The following is a 19,078-nucleotide window of genomic DNA, read 5'->3' as shown; positions in this document are numbered from 1 at the left end:
TGTGAACTGAGAATTCTGTTGCTCAAAATGCTTTGAAACATTGACTTCTCCTAAAGCCTGAATTATCAGGGATAATCAGGATAATAACTCCTGGATTATCAGGGCTCAGGGAGGCATGAAGTGACCGAATAGGGGCTGACTGGTCCAGGGTCATTATGCTCACCTTGACTGTTAATTTTTGTAACTAATCTACAAAAGCATAGATACATTTTATTTTTTGATGCTCTTGAATTTGAATAACTATTTAGCTCTTTTCTCTTTAGAGAAACACTTGATTAAACACTAATAAATACCTATTTTATTTGAATAAGTTTTCAATGCCTTAAGAATACCTTGGTCAATGTTTGCAGGCTATAACACTTCTCTGTGTAGGGCTTTAGAAGACAAGATCTACACTGTTGTTTTTTTTTTTTTTTTTTGGACAACTTTATATTCGTTTTCACTGACCCACGATTCTACCTAATGTATTTTGATGTCAGAATTCTGCCTCTAAACTTTTAAAACAATAGCATGCTGCTATTCACAGATCAAGTGATTGCCCATGTTGCTCTAGCTTGCAAGTCGACCATCACTGAAAGACTATGGTAACCATTAACTGAGTTTTCAAGATGAGTCTAATATTTAATGTAGCCCACAGTGCCTACCAGTAATCGAATTCAAGTTCTGGTCCTTCAAGCAAATGTGCTTAGTGAAAAAATACTCTCTTTAGATTCAGTTTTAAAAAAAAGAAATCTAAAGAAGAAAGCACTTTTCCTGAAATCTAAGCCCTACTGGTATTCTTGAACTCAGGCATGATATAAGAACAAGCAGCCTAGTATATGAGGTTAAAAGTATCTTTAAAAGCATCTCAGCAGACATTTTATCTCCTACTCATTTGCCTATCCTCGTTCTTTGGTCAAGATAAACATTCCCAGCTAGTTCCTACTGCATTTAGCTTTACCACATTTTCCTATGTGTTTCTGTGCAGATCCTATTTCCTGCTTTTAACTGTACAAATATATAACAATAAAGACGATCATTTTGCTAGCAATTGAATTACAAAATGTGTTCTGTTCTCCGCTAATGAAACCTTTATCTTGTTCAAAATCTCCAGCAAATAGCTTTTATATTTTTCTTTTCTGCAATTTGCCAGCTGACAATGGAAACCAGTTAAGGCAGGGCAGAAGTGTGAGAACTAGTTATTTAGTGCCACCTAGTGGCAATTGGAAAATTTGACCAAGGAATCATCCCTTTTCTGTTTGACCAATGGGGGAAATATAAGTCTCTGTGTGTTTTTACTATCCATTACTGAAGCCTTAATTCTTGGAAAACCTCAAAGAAAATAATAATATGTAAGTAAATCAATTATAATTAAATTTATTTCTAGTGTACTAATCAGTCATCTTTCGATAATGTCAAGTGAAATTATCCACATAGAACAAAGTGATAAAGGCAAGAATTGACAAGCGCTGGGCTATCAACTTAGTGAAGACGATAAGGTTGTATTTAACTTTATTCATTGTAGGTATCACAAATAAATACGGATAGGGTAAACTTCATCACTTACTTTCATTCTGTCTTCTTTAAATGGCTTTACTTATTCCCAGCACAGTCCTCTTTATATTCTTGGAAGGGCCAAAGATTAAAGTCTATTAAAAAAGACAGACAGACAGACAGACAGACAGACAGAGAGAGAGAGAGAGAGAGAAGAGAAGAGAAGAGAAGAGAAGAGAAGAGAAGAGAAGAGAAGAGAAGAAAAAGAAAGAAGGCCTGTTCCTGCCTCAAGTAGGAATAATATTCTCTAGCATTATAAGATAGAGTATGGTCTCAGGAAATGGTTCAATGGTTAAGAGCACTGGCTGCTCTTCCAGAGGACCCACGTTCAATTCGAAGCACACACGTGGCAGCTCACAACTGCCTGCAACTCTAATAGTTTTAGGGAAAGTTACACCCTCACATATGCAGGCAAATTACCAATGCACACAACATATTTTTTTAATTAAAGTGGAGTATAGAATCACAGAACTGTTTCATAGGACATTGGTTCTGCCTGCCACAGCCCCACCATGTGTATGTGTGTGGTTCACACTTGTGTCTCATCTGCTTGGAAAGTTGAAGCATAAGGATCTCTTGATTCCAGGTCATCGAGGTTAACCTAAGCATGTAATTAAGTCTTTTGTTTCAGAAAATAATAAAAGGGGAAGAAGGAAAGGGATGGATATAGGGAGGGAGAGTTGAAGGAGAGAGAGGAGAGGGGAGGGACAGAGACAGAGAGAGACAAAGAGACAGATACAGAAGCAGAGAGAGACAGAGACAGAGAGAGACAGGCAGAGACAGGCAGAGAGAGACAGAGAGTGTGTTTCTGCATTCAGCCTCAGACGTTCCTTTTGTTCTATGGAAAGTCATTTCTCTCTTCCTTTAAGCCCTGCTAGCTTAAGGTCCACCAACAGTAAGTAGGCCACATTTCTTTCCTGAACCTATTGATTCACATGGAAACTCCATTGAATCATCCTCATAGAAACATCTAGAATAATGTTTGACTAAATATTTGGTTTCAATAAGTTCAGTAGCATTGAGCTAAAGAGTTCATCACATCAAAAAGTGCACAGAGTTAAATATGAAGGATTTGGAAAAAGAGAAAGGTTTGGAAACTTGCTCACCATGCACTTGTATAAAATCATGGCCCTCTTCAGGGTTCTACAAGTCCGTTTATGTACAGCTGTTAGTCATCCTTGGATTGGCTGCATTGTACAGTTGAAGCAATATAGCTCAACACAGCAGAGCCTGCTTATGCCCTGGGGCTCAGCAAAACCAAGCAGGTTAACAGTGCTTAGGCAAGGGAGCTAGAATCACATATCCCAACTATCAAACCGGCATTGCCATAGGTTTTCCAAGGCTGTAATAAAGCATCACGACCACAGCCATGTGGGGGGCAGAAAGCGTTTTTTTTGCTTGTACTTCTACATCACAGAACTTAAGCTAGGGACCTTGAAGCAAGAGCTGATGCAGGAACCATGAAGAAGTGCTTCTTATTGGTTTACTCAGCCCCCTTTCTTAGAGTATCCAGGCCCGCCAGCCTAGAGCTGATGGCATCCACAATGGACAGGGCTTTCCAACACCAATCACTTAATTAAGAAATTATTAAGAAAATCCCTACAAGGTTTGCCTACAGTAAAATCTTATGAAAGCATTTTCTCAGTTAAGGTTCCCTCCTTTCTGAGGACTATAGTTTCTATGGAGCTGACCAAAAAAGCTAGCCAGCACAAATATGTTGCTATGCGAATTGAAAAAAAAATCCCCAAGTGGAGGCATGACCAGCTTTCAGTAATAGGTGAGGCAAACTGCAACGACTTAATTTTTATCTCGAAATAGGCGTTTTAACATACTGGGAACCATTGTGTTTGTCAATATTTTGCCAAGATCAAGATTTTAAATTTTGGCTAGTCTATTCCCTACATCCCGATGTGAAGATGTCTTCTCATTAGGTCCAGAATCATTGCTACTGCTTGATCACTAGGTCCAGTCTGCATATCATCAGTGCAGTAGGATGGTGCAAAGGAAAGATTGTGTCTCTGCAAACTGGTACTCTTGGTTAGCAAAGATGGAGGAGGACAGAGTTTTCCAAACCAATAGTCACATATAACATGTGGGAGTAGAAGTGATGTTAATTTTCTCAAGCCATGGAGCAAATCTGATCTGGGGCCGAGGCTACCATGGGGTGACTGTGGCTATTGGGGTGACTGCTTCATTATGTTTATGACATCTGCAATTATTCTCCAAGATTATTTTCTCCATTAAACAGGTGAGTCAAGTCATGGGATTTACCGCCCTTTCCTGACTCATGCACCTGCAACTTAAATAAAAATTGACAAATACTTAAGTTCTTCTTTTACACTTATCTCTGACATCTTTCCTGGGATGCAGAATTGAATTTGAATCACCACTCTCCTAGGTAAAGCTTGTTTTGGTGGCTTCTGCTAAGACCTTTCCACTGTAATAACCTTTATTCTGCAGCTGAGGGAAGGAATGCAGAAAATTTTGCCAAAGCCTAAGGATGTTTATTTCAAGCTCTCATCTAAGAAGTGGGGCAACAACCCTGGCATGGATTTAAGATTCAGTAGAGCCACGGAGGGACAGATCTGATCTGAGGCTCTATGGATCATGTGACCTTCATTAGATTCCCATTCTATACAAATCCAGTGTCCAGTAACCTATGAAAAGTGTCATTATTTCCTTATTCCCAGGGTGTAATCACCTCCTCAAAAGGCTATTTGTCTCTCGGAGTTGAAAGAGAGATTCACACACACACACACACACACACACACACACACACACACACACACACACAAAAATACCACCCAACTATCAAGGTCCATCCTCTGAGAGATTCAGTCTTTCTCTTTAAGGAGCTCTGGTTTTGTGAACTGGTTCAGACTTTACAACTTGATTGGACAGTCTGGTACTGTCCTGATTTGGGGCGATTCACATTGGCTTTTCTGTTCACTTGGAATATAAGCTTTTCTGTTAATACATACAGAAATTAATTGATTTCCCATCTATTTCTTAACTAGTGGAACCATGAACAGCTAACCAATGTCATAGGTATCAATGAATCATATTGTTCCTCTCATCCCTGTTCAAGTTCAGCCATCCATTGCTAGCTTTGAAACTTGTCATTGGTGATTAAGCCCTATCTCTTAGGCCTGGAATTCTGGGATTCATTTATTTTCATTGTATCTATGAATTCAAAATCAGTGATAGGAGTCTTCACTGTCATTTCTCACTTACAAAAACAATTGACTACAAAGGTCTTCAAGGACCCTGAGATTCTGGCTTCAAGTCTATTTATCCAAGCTGTGGTTGTGAAATGTGTCTTTACCTAGGGTGAGTGCTCAGATCTTGTGGGGTAAATAAATCTGCTATACTATAAATAATGTAGAATAAGCTAGTCACAGAATTCTGATATATCCGTATGTGGCTACTTCATTTAGAGCATACCAAAGCAGATGTGGTATTTCAACTTCATTTACTGTACTCACTGCCCCATCTTTTAACCAACCTTAAAAAACCCAGCTGAGGACTTTTCTAACTCTTCATACTACAAGTCCAGATATTCATCTAGAATATTCACACTAATGAATTTAGCATGATCCAACATTATGTTCATCCCATATTCTGCACCCTATTTGTTCGTTCCCAAACATATTACCTATACATCTGACTGCAAATTTGAAAGCTCATGCATGTCTTTGGTGAGTGACATAGCTCCTTCTGGGTCATATTTTATATTTATCTGTGGATACCAGTTGGAATTTCCATCTAGTCTTTGGCTTAGAAACAGAGAAGTGTAAGTTTTAAGCAGTGTTAAATTAAAAGGCAGCATTTTCAGAGATGTTTACTAAGCTAAATTATGGTCCATCTTCTCAGGTAGGAGTGAACATTCTGTTTCAGTTGACAGATATTAGGGTTTTGATATCTGAAGCTTTATAAGGATGAGTTCTGTCCACTTATCAAGATGCCAGTCTTGTTTTAAGATGGAGTCTCATCATGTATCCCAGGTTGGCTTTGAACTCTCCGTTGTTTATTCTGTGTTAGCCTACCTAGCAATGGGATGCATTCATTACCATCATTACCAGCTCCCATTTGTTCAGTCAGTGCTGCCATGGTAGTGGCAGATACCCTGTGAGATTGGCATTTTAATTTTCTTTGGAATTTGTTTGGGTTTTTATAAATACCATCTCTGAAGATAAGCAAAATAAGGACATCTTTTTTAAAAGGCAGACAATTGCAGGTTATTTAGTTGGAACTTGAGTTGGTAAATTCAATATTGAGCTGACTCCTTATTTTCTCACTTTCTCTAGGGCAGTCAGGAGCAACTGGCTGATCTCCTTAGATTCATTAGCTTGACTGCAGCATTTAAAGGTATCAAGTACATGTTCACAGAACTTTGCCTTTTATAATAAAGTCAATATTCATTATTCACAGATTCCGTGCTTGCTGATTCATCTATTTACTCAATTGTCTTTTCAAAAGCAACAGTGACAGCACTTTTGTAGTCATTCACTGACTTGCATAGACCAGCAGAAATTCTGAATTGTTTGACATAGCCATTCCCAGCTGGATCGAACAAGGTGACATTCTGCCACCTGGTTTTGGGTGTCACAGAGACAGGACCAGACCACAGCACTGGGAAGGAAGACCACAGCTTAGAACAAAACAGGTTATCTCTGGGGCCAATCGGGTAGGATTTGAATCCCAATTCTAGTCTGTAGTATTGTTTTTAACAAAATGTCGATCTTTCAATTTTATCAATGAAGACTGGGGAACCGGATGCTGGGATGAAAACTTGCTAGCTCAGAGAGGTAGAGAAAGTATCCAGCTGAACCTCCTTCACAGCAATGCCCCAAAAGGCAGTTCTTTCCCACACAATCTTAGAAAACTCTTGAACTGAATGTTTCTCCTTTCTACTTCCAATGTGTCCCTCTGTCCAACTTCCCTCTTACTTTCTATGTTTTTTTTCCTATGTTCACTCTGTTAACTGGTTGGTTGTTTTGACTTTTGACCTACAGTTGACTTTATTTAATACTGCGTACAATAAACAGAAAGCCCTTGGATTAAAGGTATGTACTAGGGCAGAACCACACCACAAATGGATACAGGTTTTTCCACACAATCTCCAGGTTCACAGTGTGATCAAATATCCTGTGATATTAGTGAGACTAGCTACTAACGCTCATTTATAAAATTTAATAGTATTTGTAATAGTCACAGTACTAGTCATAGTCATAGTAATGATTTGTCAGGTGAGGTGCAATCTGTATGAAGATACATATATATTGTGTGGGAATAGGTGTATCTTCTCTATTAGCCCATGTTTCACAATGATCAATTCAGTGTTTGCACACATCTGTGAATAGTGAGCTAACTGTGTTAACTATGATCAACCAACTAAGGCAGTGTATACATTTCTATTGCCACATCAGCCCACTAGGGTTTTCTTACCTAAAAGACAAATATTAATGACTTTAATTAGATTTGACTCAATTCAAACCATCAGTCCAAAACTGTCTTCCTTAGAATTCTTTTCTAGATCATTTCTACCACTCTTGTCACTGAAAAAAATCTGTACAAGCCTTCAATGGGGGGGGGGGAGGGAGAGGAGACAGGGACAGACAGAGAGAAAGAGAGAGGAGACAGAGACAGACAGACAGAGAGACGGAGATAGAGAAACAGAGATAGAGACAGAGATGAGAGACAGAGACATGGGATTGAAAAAAGAAAGAAGGAAAGGAATGGCCAAGGAAAGGAGAGATTTCATGGAACTGGTTGCAATTATTGTAGTTTGAGGGGGCTGGAATCTGTATAGTCTGAGTAGCTGGAAACTGAGGCAAGACTTGATACTACAGTTTTGAGATAAAACTTCTTGAGAGAAATTTTTATTTTCCAGGGCTTTACAACTGACTGACCACAGTCTAATATAATTTCTGAGGAAAATCTGAAAGTATACTAATTACAATAATTGTAAAAAATTGGAGTAGAGTAAATCTTTTCTCTGTGTTCTTAGAAACTCTTTTTTATTTATAAAGCGAACAAACAAAACACCTTCATAGAAACATGAGTTAGTATTTGAGTAATTGGAATTGGGGTTTGTAGTCTAGGCAATTGAACATTACTTCCAACAGAGGGGGCTACACAAAATGTAAACTTGACCACATTGGTTTCTACATTAATTTTATTACTCAGTATTTAAATGTGCATAATATGTTCAGCATTATCACGTTTTGAAGAATTTAATGAGCACTGAAATCTGAATTTGCAATTTTGCATACATTTTTCAACTCGATATCCTATGAAGCATCTACATAGGTCAGGACTATAATTAGTTTGTGGGCTATAGATAGACAGATGTGACCTTCAGACCAGATTCTCCCTGTTCCTCGAGTGAAAGTAAGTATACCTGGCTGCTTAGTAGTCAACATAAACCACATACACACTCACAGTTTACAACTTCTGTTTCATAAATAAAGATTCATAGTTCCATGTCTTACATCAAATGACAATGATCTAATAGTCTTACATTTGTGATTCTGAACTTGTGATATGACTCACTTTGTCCATTACAGGAAAAAAAAAACAACAAGGGGCTTGTGAAGAGATGTTAGACATTGATGGATATCCTTTGTGAAATTATTTTCTTGGAAGCCAGTCACCATGTCAGAAGATTAAGTTTCCCAAGAACACCATGCTGTGAGGAGTCCCAAGCCCTGCATGCGATGTGACACACGGAATAGGATCCAGGCAAGCAGCTTTGAACTTAATGCAGCCAAGTGAAAACATTCAGCTGATGTCCTGTGGGCAAGAATAGCACCACTAAGCCCAACCCAAATCCTGAGTCACAGAATTCTGGAGACCAACAGTCTTTGTCATGTTATGCCACTAGTTACTTTTTGTCAGGCTGCTATTCATATTTATATATGAATAGTATATCACGGTCTTTTTGCTACTATTTAGATCATACAGTTTATACTGTGTTGGGAGCGATGCTCTCGAAGCCCTCCATTGTTGATATTATTATTATGGTTAGTTAAGTATGACTGGGTTCATGGGAAATCCCCAGCCACCTGCAGAAGACTAGTACAAATCTGGTGGTCAAAATGAATAATGATATGATATGTCAAGATACCCAATGTGATGACCTGTAACCTTTCTGAAAAACCAACATCCTGCTGACTAATAGATATGACAAACCTGTGACCTTTCTGACATCCTGTCAACATCAGCCGATTCCCTGACCACACGAATACTGTGTCCTTGGCCTGTGTAAATGTTTCACACTTCCCCCTCCCTCTGTTACCCATGTTATGATATAAATTCAGTCGGGAAAAAATAAAATTGTCGCCTTGATCAGACTCTTGTCTTGGTGTCCTTCTTCGTGTCTCTTGTCCCCCATTCTCTTCCAGGTACTCTGCACCCGTCGTTGACAATACTGCACTTCATATGCCACTGGTTTCCATGATGTTTTATTCATGTACCTCTCAGCAAAACCTTCTGGGTATTACATACCTCTTTCTAATTACAGTTCCCCTCACACACCGATTTGCTGTTTTGATCTTTAACATCAATTCCATTGTTCATCATGAATAAGTTCTTTAGTAATTTCTGGGACACATTTTTCTCTGCCTTAAAGTAATGGGTTTATTATATGGAGAATATTTTCAAACTCTAAAGGTTAAAGTTCCCAAGATAAGTATTATTTTAACATAATTGGTTAGTATCTATAAAGCAATTTGAGTCATATGTTTCACTAATTTTTCCCAGAATAGCTATCTTCGAAAACCCATTTAATTAAATTGAGAAGATTCCAAGTACTTATTCTATTTCTTTGCATATGATGTACTCTAGTGTACTCATAACATAGACTTCCTCAAGTTAGAAATATTTTCAATGGCTAAGATAAAAAACTCAGGTGACAGTAGATGCTGGAGAGGGTGTGGAGAAAGTGCCATTCCACTGTTGGTGGAATTGCAAGCTGGTACAACCACTGTGGAAATCAGTCTGGTGGTTCCTCAGAAAATTGGACATAGTCCTACCTGAGGACCCAGCTATACCACTCCTGGGCATATACCCAATAGATGCTCCAACGTGTAACAAGGACACATGCTGCACTATGTTCATAGCAGCTTTATTGATAATAGCCAGAAACTGGAAAGAACCCAGATGCCCTTCAACAGAGGAATGGATACAGAAAATGTGGTGCATCTACACAATGGAGATCAAAATCAGCTATCAAAAACAACGACTTCAAGAAATTCATAAGCATATAGATGGAACTAGAAAATGTCATCCTGAGTGAGGTAACTTAGTCACAGAAAAACACACTTGGTATGCACTCACTGATAAGTGGATATTAGCACAAACGCTCAGAACATGCAAAAACAATTCACAGAGCATACATATGACGCTCAAGAAGGAAGACCGAAGTGTGGATGCTTCAGTCTTTCTTAGAAGGGGGTACAAAATAATCACAGGAGAAAATACAGGGACAAAGAGTGAATCAGAGACTGAAGAAAACGTCATCCAGAGAGTGCCCCACCTGGAGATCCATCCCAGATGCAGCCATCTAACCTATCACTCTTGCTGGTGCCAAGAAGTGCTTGCTGACTGGAACCTGATATCGATGTCTCCTGAGAGCTCTGCCAGAGCATTACTGATACTGACAAGGATGCTTGCAGCTAACCATCCATCTGAGCACGGCATCCCCAATGGAGGAGTTAGAGAAAGGACTGAAGGAGCTGAAGGGGTTTGCAGCCCCACAGGAAGAACAACAAGATCAACCAACCACTCACCCCAGAGCTCTCAGGAACTAAACCACCAACAAGAGTACACATGGAGCGAGCCATGGCTTTAGCCCCATATGTGGCAGAGGATAGCCTTGTCAGGCAACAATAGGAGGAAAAGCCCTTGGTCCTGTGAAGGCTCGATGCCCCAGTGTAGGAGAATGCCAGGGCAGGGAGGAGAGAATGGGTAGGTGGAGGAGCACCCTCATAGAAGCGGGAGGATGGGGATGGGATAGGAAGGTTCCAGAGGGGAAACCAGGAAAGGGGATAATATTTGAAATGTAAATAGAGAAAATATCCAATAAAAGAACAGAAAAGGAAAAAAGAAAGAAAGCAGGCTGAGCAAGTGATGGAGAGTAAGCCTGTAAGCAGTGCTCCTCCATGGTCTCTGCTTCAGTTTCTGCCTCCAGGTTCCTGCCTTGAGTTCCTTCAGCATTGACCTAGAGACATGAGCTGAAATAAACCCTTTTCCTTCTTAAAGTAAAGAGAAATATTTTCAACACTTCCTTTGTATATTTCTTTAGCCACATCATATCGCACTTTTGGTAATGATTATATATATTAGGCTAATAAATATATATTAGGCTATATATTTAATTATGTTTACACAGAGTATTTTATAGATGCATAGGCAGATGGAGATTGGTAGAAAGATATGTAGATGCATAGGTATTATAAATATTGAAGTATCTTTGTACATCTACACCACACACACACACACACACACACACGCACGCACACACACAGGCACACACGCACTCATACACACACTCACACACCACAGTAGACCACAGTCTCACTTCCTTTAATGTATCCACAGAGCATAAACACTACTCTTCAACTCTATTTTCTCTCTCAAAATAGGACTAGCATTAGTCAAGATGGTAATATTCTTCTCTTATCGAGTTTTCAAAATATCCATGTACTATTCAAGAATTACAGAAGGATATTGAAGTTATTTATTGTTTGTCTTAGTTAAACTTGGTTTGTCATACCTAAATCCCATAAACTAAAATCTACATTTTAGAGCATTTCTTCCAAAAATACTCTTGGAAATACCAACAGGGACTCTTGGAGATGCACACTGTCATGGTTTCTTTTGATCTTGCTGTGATAAAATATCCTCACCGAAAACTTAAGGAAGAGTTTGTTTTGTTTCATGTCTAAAGGACACAGTCTGCTATTGTTGAATGCTAAAGTGGCAGAGAATTGAGCCAGCTGATTACAACATGTTACATTAACAAACGAGAGGCAGCGAGTGATGGATGCATGTTCCTGGCCCAGGACCACAGCCAGAGACAAACAAGGAACAACACACACTTACTGGTTTGTTACCAATGAAGAAAAGCAAAAGTGGTTGGGACCCCAGAAAGCATAGGAAGGCATTAGTTCCTGACTATTTTTTTATCAGTTTTCACATGAAGGTTGCTGGGATTCTTATGTGGGGGCAACTGGCCTGGGTGTTGTCAGAGAAGGAGACAAGGCATGGGGACCAGTGGTCTCAGATTCCCCTCCACACTCTCAACTGTAGCTAGTCTCACATAACCTCTAGTATACATTTTGAAGAGAATAATCCTTTAGACTTCTTCCAGAGCATCAGAGAATTCCCCTACATGTCATTCAAAAAGGAGATCAAATTTCTGTATCGCCAACTTTGTCAAGAGTTTTTGCCTTAGTCTTTTTATATGATCTGCTGCTGTTGGCTCTCAACCTACTGGAGAGTGACCACTTTGTGTCTTCATGGGTATAAAATGTTACTTCTCCCAATGAATTTTGACAAAAACATGATAAAAGTAACATAACGAAGAACAGGATATTTTGGCTCAGGAAGGATATGGTAGTCTGAGTGTGTCATATGATCATATTTTATCCATAGTGAAGAAGCGGAAAGAAAGGTGAATGCTGGAGATCAACTCACTTTGTCCTTTTTATTCAGATCATGAGCCCAGCTTGGGAATGATGTCACTATCATTCAGGAAACCTCTTCAGGAATACCCTTCTAGATACTCCAAATACATGTTTTCATGGTGATTATATATTCTGTCAGGATGAAAATAAATATTAACCCTCACAGCCTGCCTCAATGAATTATAGGATTCATTCCTGAGTTCTAGGGCAGTCATCGATGTTCTAATACAAATTTGACAAATCTGTTATTGCTGCTGCCTCTTCCCCTGCTTTTCTTTCTTCTGGAGGAGCAATGCATTAATGCACTACAAGTTTGGTGGTGTTTTTACAGAGGCTCAAGGCTAGGTAGCCATCTTCCATTGTGCAATTGAACTCTTCAGATACTTTTGATCCTGAAAATACCTACTTACCATTCATGTCCAAGGTCAAATGGCACCGCGTTACAGCCCTTCACATTACCCAGGAGTGTAATGACACTCATAACATTTTTGTATGCTTCCGTTGGAGGGCGTTCCCCATTGAGTTGTACTTATTTGTGATATATTAATTTTTTTGTTAGAGCTCTGCAAATAATAGCATTTTGTAACTCACTGTGGTATGCGCTGAGCACTTATACCACAGTGCAAAAATTAGAAGACTTTGGGTGGTATGATGGTTTGTATGTGGTTGGCCCAAGGAGTGGCTCTACTAGGAGGTGTGACCTTGTTGAATAGGTGTGTCACCATAGGCGTGGGCTTAAGACCCTCACTCTAGCTGCCTGGAAGTCAGTATTCAGATGAAGATGTAGAACTCTCAGCTCTGCACCATGCCTGCCTGGATGCTGCCATGCTCCAGCCTTGATGACAATGGACTGAACCTCTGAACCTGTAAGCCAGCCCCAATTAAATGTTGACTTTTATAAGACTTGCCTTGGTCATGGTGTCTGTTCACAGCAGGAAAACCCTAAGACAGGTGGAATCGTTTCTCTCTTTACATTAAGTCCTGGGGATTGTATACAGGTTATCAGGAGTAGCCTCAAGCACTTTTACCTACAGGGCAATCTTGCTCAAAGCTAAGAAAAGGAACTGGAAGATGCATTTAGGGTTAAGGATTTTGAAATTGGAAACATACTAGACTATAGGGGCAGTCTACTCTATTATCATTGGATATAATGAATTCCTACCAACTTCCAATGTAAGAAGTGTGATCTCTACCATAGTAATATTGACAATGAGCAGGGCCTAGTCAAAGACAATTATTGAATCCCCGACTTCCTTCCTGGCAGCCTGTCTGAACTTGGGGTCACCGCATTTAAGTTTATCAGCTTTAATTACTGTAGTTACTCCTTTTTTGGCTTTTTCTTTAATATCTCCCCCTTATTTGATTAGGTTCTGAAATGTAAAGTTGTTCATTCTTTCTGGAGAGCATGGGACTAGTTGTCATGCTTAAGGCATAAGCTGGTATGATTTCTTCGTCTTCAGTGTGCTGCTGCCATGATATAATTCCTCAAAATATGACACAACTACAGTTGCCCTTTATGGGGTGTCCAACACGTGGGCAGCATCTCAAAACTGTGAGAAAAATAAATATCTTTCCTTTATCTGTTATGTAACCTTGGGTTACATAACCTTTTATAGGGGAAAACCACTAGACTAATATTTGAAACTAACATCAATACATGAGTCATTAGAAGCAAAGTGAGAGTTAAATAGCTTCTACGATTTGGCAAAGGACATCAGCTTAAAGCTAGTAAGAGGCGAGGGGCCTCATGGTGTCAATCATGCCAAACTTAAATTTTACAATCTGAATAAACCTTTTGGAGTTCCCAGAAAGAAAGATAGTCTTACAGTCGTCTTTATTGGAGCTTCATCAGATTCAGGTCAGACCTCTCGAACTTCAGGATAAAAGTGCATGTTGCAGTCATAATCGAAACCAACACAACACAGTTCTAGGATATTTTCATTCAATTTGTTTCAGGAACAGCATAAACTGCCTTCAGCTCAAGCAGCCTTCAGAGCCAGTTGCCTGGTTAAGTGAACAATGCTTTTTATTTTCCTTCTCATTGAAATAAATTAGTTAATCCAAAACTTGTTAATTGTATATTCAGGTTTTTTGCTTTGAATGTGTAGTATGTGTTAAAATGGAGTAACAAAAAAATCTGCGCCTTCTGTGGGTTTTGCTTGAACAAGAAGACACATTTATAGACCACTGAATTCTCACTGAAGACCCTGCTGTCTTTTACATGGATTCCTATTCTCTTAATTCAATTTCATTTTTAAATTTGTGTGTGCATGCATGTTTCTGCAATGGTGTCTGTGTGAAAGTCAGATAACACCTTTGCATAGTTGTGTAGTAGTAAATTGTAAATCTGTTTTCAACTCTGGGGCAGGTGTGCGTGCTTTCTCTACACCCACCCAAGTGTTTTGGATTTAAGAATTAAACACACACGCAGAGCCTTATTTTTAATATGCCCTAAACAGCTCAATAACTGGGCATTTCTAAACCTCCCTGCCAATATTCCTGAATTATCTCTTACTAAAGTTTATAGGTCATCTATAACCCCAGACCCAGTCAGGGGAGTGGCCCATGGGACCACACTTCCCTGATTCTTACATGGCTGATTCTCTGTCTTCTGCAGTTTCATGCCTTCATCCTGTTCCTTTTCTGGCATGGTGATTCTAAAACCTTCTCCTACCTGTACTTCCTTGCCTCCGTTTCCCTGCCTAGTCATTAGTTGCCAGCAACTTTATTTACCAATTAGAACCAGATCGGGGCAGGGACTATCAGCATTTCACATGCCGATGTTTGAATTCTCCTGTTTCTGGAAGCTGAGTCAACCCAAAAAGTATTAGAATTAATCCACAACGTATTTGTTTTCAGTTTCTACTTTGAGACAGTTTCTCTTGTCTACCATTGCAAGCAGCTGGCTAGCTTGCCTGGACATTCTCCTTTGGGGATTCTCCAGTATCTATCTACCACATAGCCATATGGATCCTGGAGAAGCAGAAGGATGCTGCAATGTCTGGCTTTTCTTTTGTTCTGATGATCTGGACTTTGGGCTCTCATACATGGGCTGCATGCACTTTTCATATTGAGAGCTAAAGTGTGATAAGTCTGGTTAAGAACATTGTACTGTATGCTTGGAATTTGCTGAGTTTTAGTTTCCTTTTCTATTGCTGTGACAAAATCCCACAACAAAAGCAATATACAGGAAAGGGGTTTATTCAACTCACAATTTCATACTACAGTACTTTATGTTAGGAACTTGATGCAACTGATCACACAGCTCCCTCTTCCCTTCTTCCCTTCTTGTAACTCTTAAGTTCTTTCTGCTCCCTTTACCATAATACTCACTGAGCTTTGTCACTTTCTTGGTTGTGCGCTCAACAGTCATTTATTCTGCATATATTGACAACTTAACACAATGAAAAGAAGCTTCTCTGAACCAAACTGATAATAGCATTCTTCTCCAGACCTATAATTATTTATAAAACAACTCGATAGGCGCATAATAGACATTTAGTCAAGAAGAACAGCAGCCTCTTCTAGGCTCTACATCCTCCCTAGCTATAGGACTTTGAGAGGATTTGTAGTACCAGACATTTTTCTCCTGTGGGTCAGAGATGAAATCCAAACAGAAAGTATGTATTTGCACCAATGTTAGATTTGCCACTACTGCACTGAGGAAGCCAGAAGACAGAAACTGGTTGAACAGTTTAGGGATATCAGAACTTGAAATATCCTTGGTTCTGTTATGGCCAAATTCCATAACTAGCTTGTGGATCCTGCTCTCTTTTCTTATTTTTCTTTTTACTTATTATTCTTATTCTTTAATCTTTTTTTTTTACAGTCCAGTCGTTATTTCTTCCTGGTCTGCCCTCTGTTCCACATCCCATTCCTCCTGCCCAGTCTCAAAGAGGATGTCCCCAGAGCCTCACCCCCACCCCACCAGACCTCCCCACTCCCTGGGGCCTCAAGTCTCTCAAGGGTTAGGTGCATCTTCTCTCACTGAGGCCAGACCAGGCAGTCCCGTGCTGTATATGTTTTGGGGACTCATATCAGCAGGTGTATGCTGCCTGGTTGGTGACCTAGTGTCTGAGAGATCTCAGGGGTCCAGGTTAGTTGAGATTGCTGGTCTTCCTATGGGGTCACCGTCCTCAGCTTCTTCCAGTTTTTTTTTTCTAATTCAACCACAGAGGGGTCCCAGCTTCTGTCCATTGGTTGGGTGTAAGTATCTGTATCTGATTTTCAGCTGCTTGTTAGGCCTCTTGGAAGGCAGCCATGCTAAGCTCTTCTGTGTAAGAACACCATAGCATCAGTAATAGTGTCAGGCCTTGAAGTCTCCTCTTGAGCTGGATCCCAATTCTGGCCGGTCAATGAACTTCCTTTCCCTCAATCTCTTCTCCATTTTTGTTCCTGCAGTTCTTTTAGACAGGAATGATTCTGGGTCAGAGTTTTTGACTGTAGGCCTCTAGCCCAGTTTTGTCTTTCGTTCTTTATATCCTATGACTAAGACATAAGATATCTTCAGCAACAAGGCCATACCAACACAAGAGAGTTGGCAATCAGTATTGTACTTGAAGCCTCAAAGTCCTTCCTGTCCAACAAAGATTAGTAAGATAAAAATCCTGACACAGTGATTTTCGTTTAAAAAAACTTATGACTTCTGGGACTGGCTTGATCCATCCTTACTGGGTACCTGCTTTCTATTAGCTCACCTATGAATAACTTTCTTTCTTTCTTTCTGTCTTTCTTTCTTTCTTTCTTTCTTTCTTTCTTTCTTTCCTTCTTTTTATTTTTATTTTTTGTTCCAAAGATTTATGTTTACCCTGCAAGCCCAAATCGCTGGCCTTTCATCCTTGCTGTTTTTTTCTTCCATTTTTATTAAATTGTGTATTTCTTATTTACATTTCAAATGTTATTCCCTTTGCCAGTTTCCAGGCCATCAGACCCCTAGTCCCTCCCCCTCCCCTTCTATATGGGTGTGCCCCTCCCCATCCACCCCCCATTACCGCCCCCCAAACAATCCCATACACTGGGGGTCCAGCCTAACAACTTTCTTTATGCCCTTTTCAAATACCATTAGTTCTGTTTGCTTCTCCTGTATATACTATCATTTTCTCCATGCCCGTGATCCCCACATTAAATTTTACCTCATTATAAATGTATATTATAAACAATATAAATATATAAAAGTATATATATGGGCTGGAGAGATGGCTCAGTGGTTAAGAGCACTGACTGCTCTTCCAGAGGTCCTGAGTTCAAATCCCAGCAACCACATGGTGGCTCACAACCATCTGTAATGAATCTGATGCCCTCTTCTCATGTGTGTGAAGATACCTATAGTATACTCATATAAATAAAATAAATAAAATCTTTTTTAAAAAAGTATATATATATATATATGTTAGATTCAATGAATATTATCTGTTTCTTTTAACTTTTTCAGAACGTGACTGTGTGGAATGTAAATGTTCCTGTGTGTCTTGGGTTAGTTTTCCTTCGTTTGGACACTGTGGCTATATTTAGTCAGCTCTTTTCACTTCACTTACTTGACGGGCCTCTATCATAGCTCAATTCTTTATATGTACAAGTTTGTGTTTAATTAGTTTATGATCATGATATGTAACTGCTTCAGAAAAGAGACAGTGGATATTATCTTAGATCAGAGCTCCCAAAGATGGGACTAGGGAATAGTTAGAAGGGATGATTGTTTTGTTTGTAATTTATAGAAGAGAAGGTTTTTTTTAGTTGTTATTTTAGTTCTTCCATAAGTCATGCAAAACCACTGGTACCACTGGTACTTTTTCCTGTTAATTAACTCATAATTAATTCAACCAGTCTGTAAATCACAAGTGAATCAAAACAATGAGAAAGTATCATCCTGGCTATTTAACATGGCATATTTCCATTAGTTAATTCTTAATGTCGTATAGTAAATACCAATACACTGCAAGAGCATAATTTGCAGAGATCCTATTTTTACAGGTGTAGGAGATCCATATGACGCACTAATCCAGAACAAGTAGTCTTTGAGGTTTTTAATTTTAGGGCTGGGATGGACATAAATTATCTCATCCTGTTCAACTAACCAAAAAGGTACCATAAATGGGAGGTTTATAAATGGAATACATATTTTGAGGAGAAAGTACACAAGTATGTACTAGTAAGTTACTTATCTACCATTATTATAAAATAGAAAACATTGCGAATACAAATTTATTTTTTATTGTATTTTTATGTTTTATTGGATATTTTATGTATTTACATTTCAAATGTTATCCCCTTTCCCCCTTCTCCCATGGCCCCTTCCCTCCCCCTGCTTCTATGAAAATGCTCCTGCTTCCACCCACCCACTCCCACCTCAACACCCTGACATTCACCTTCACAGGAGCAAGAGCTTTTCTTCCTATTGATACTGGACAATGCCGTCCTCTGCTACCTATGGGGTTGGAGCCATGGGTCCCTCCATGTGTACTCACTGGTTGGTGGTTTAGTCCCTGTGAGCTCTGGGGGGATGGTCTGGTTGTTTGATATTGTTCTTCCTATGTGGTTGCAAACCTCTTCAGCTCCTTCAGTCCTTTCTCTAACTCCTCCATTCAGGTCCCCAATACATGGAATATTTATTTCTCATTTTTCCTTATTATCAGGCTAAGAAGTTTCAAATGAAGACAACAACCAATGGGGTCTTTTTCATGAGGACTTCCTTTCTATTTCACAGATGGTGCCATTTCACAGCATCGTTACATGGGGGTAGGGAGGAGAGGTCGGTAGTCTCCCTCAGGCCTCTCTTTCATGGCCATAAGTCCAACTGTGATAGTTGCACACCTCTGAACAAATCACCTCCCCACAATCCTCCCCATGATCCCACC

Source organism: Rattus norvegicus, chromosome 14 (genome assembly GCF_036323735.1).
Source record: "Rattus norvegicus strain BN/NHsdMcwi chromosome 14, GRCr8, whole genome shotgun sequence".
Taxonomy (NCBI): Eukaryota; Metazoa; Chordata; class Mammalia; order Rodentia; family Muridae; genus Rattus; species Rattus norvegicus.
This window is presented reverse-complemented; position numbering follows the sequence as displayed.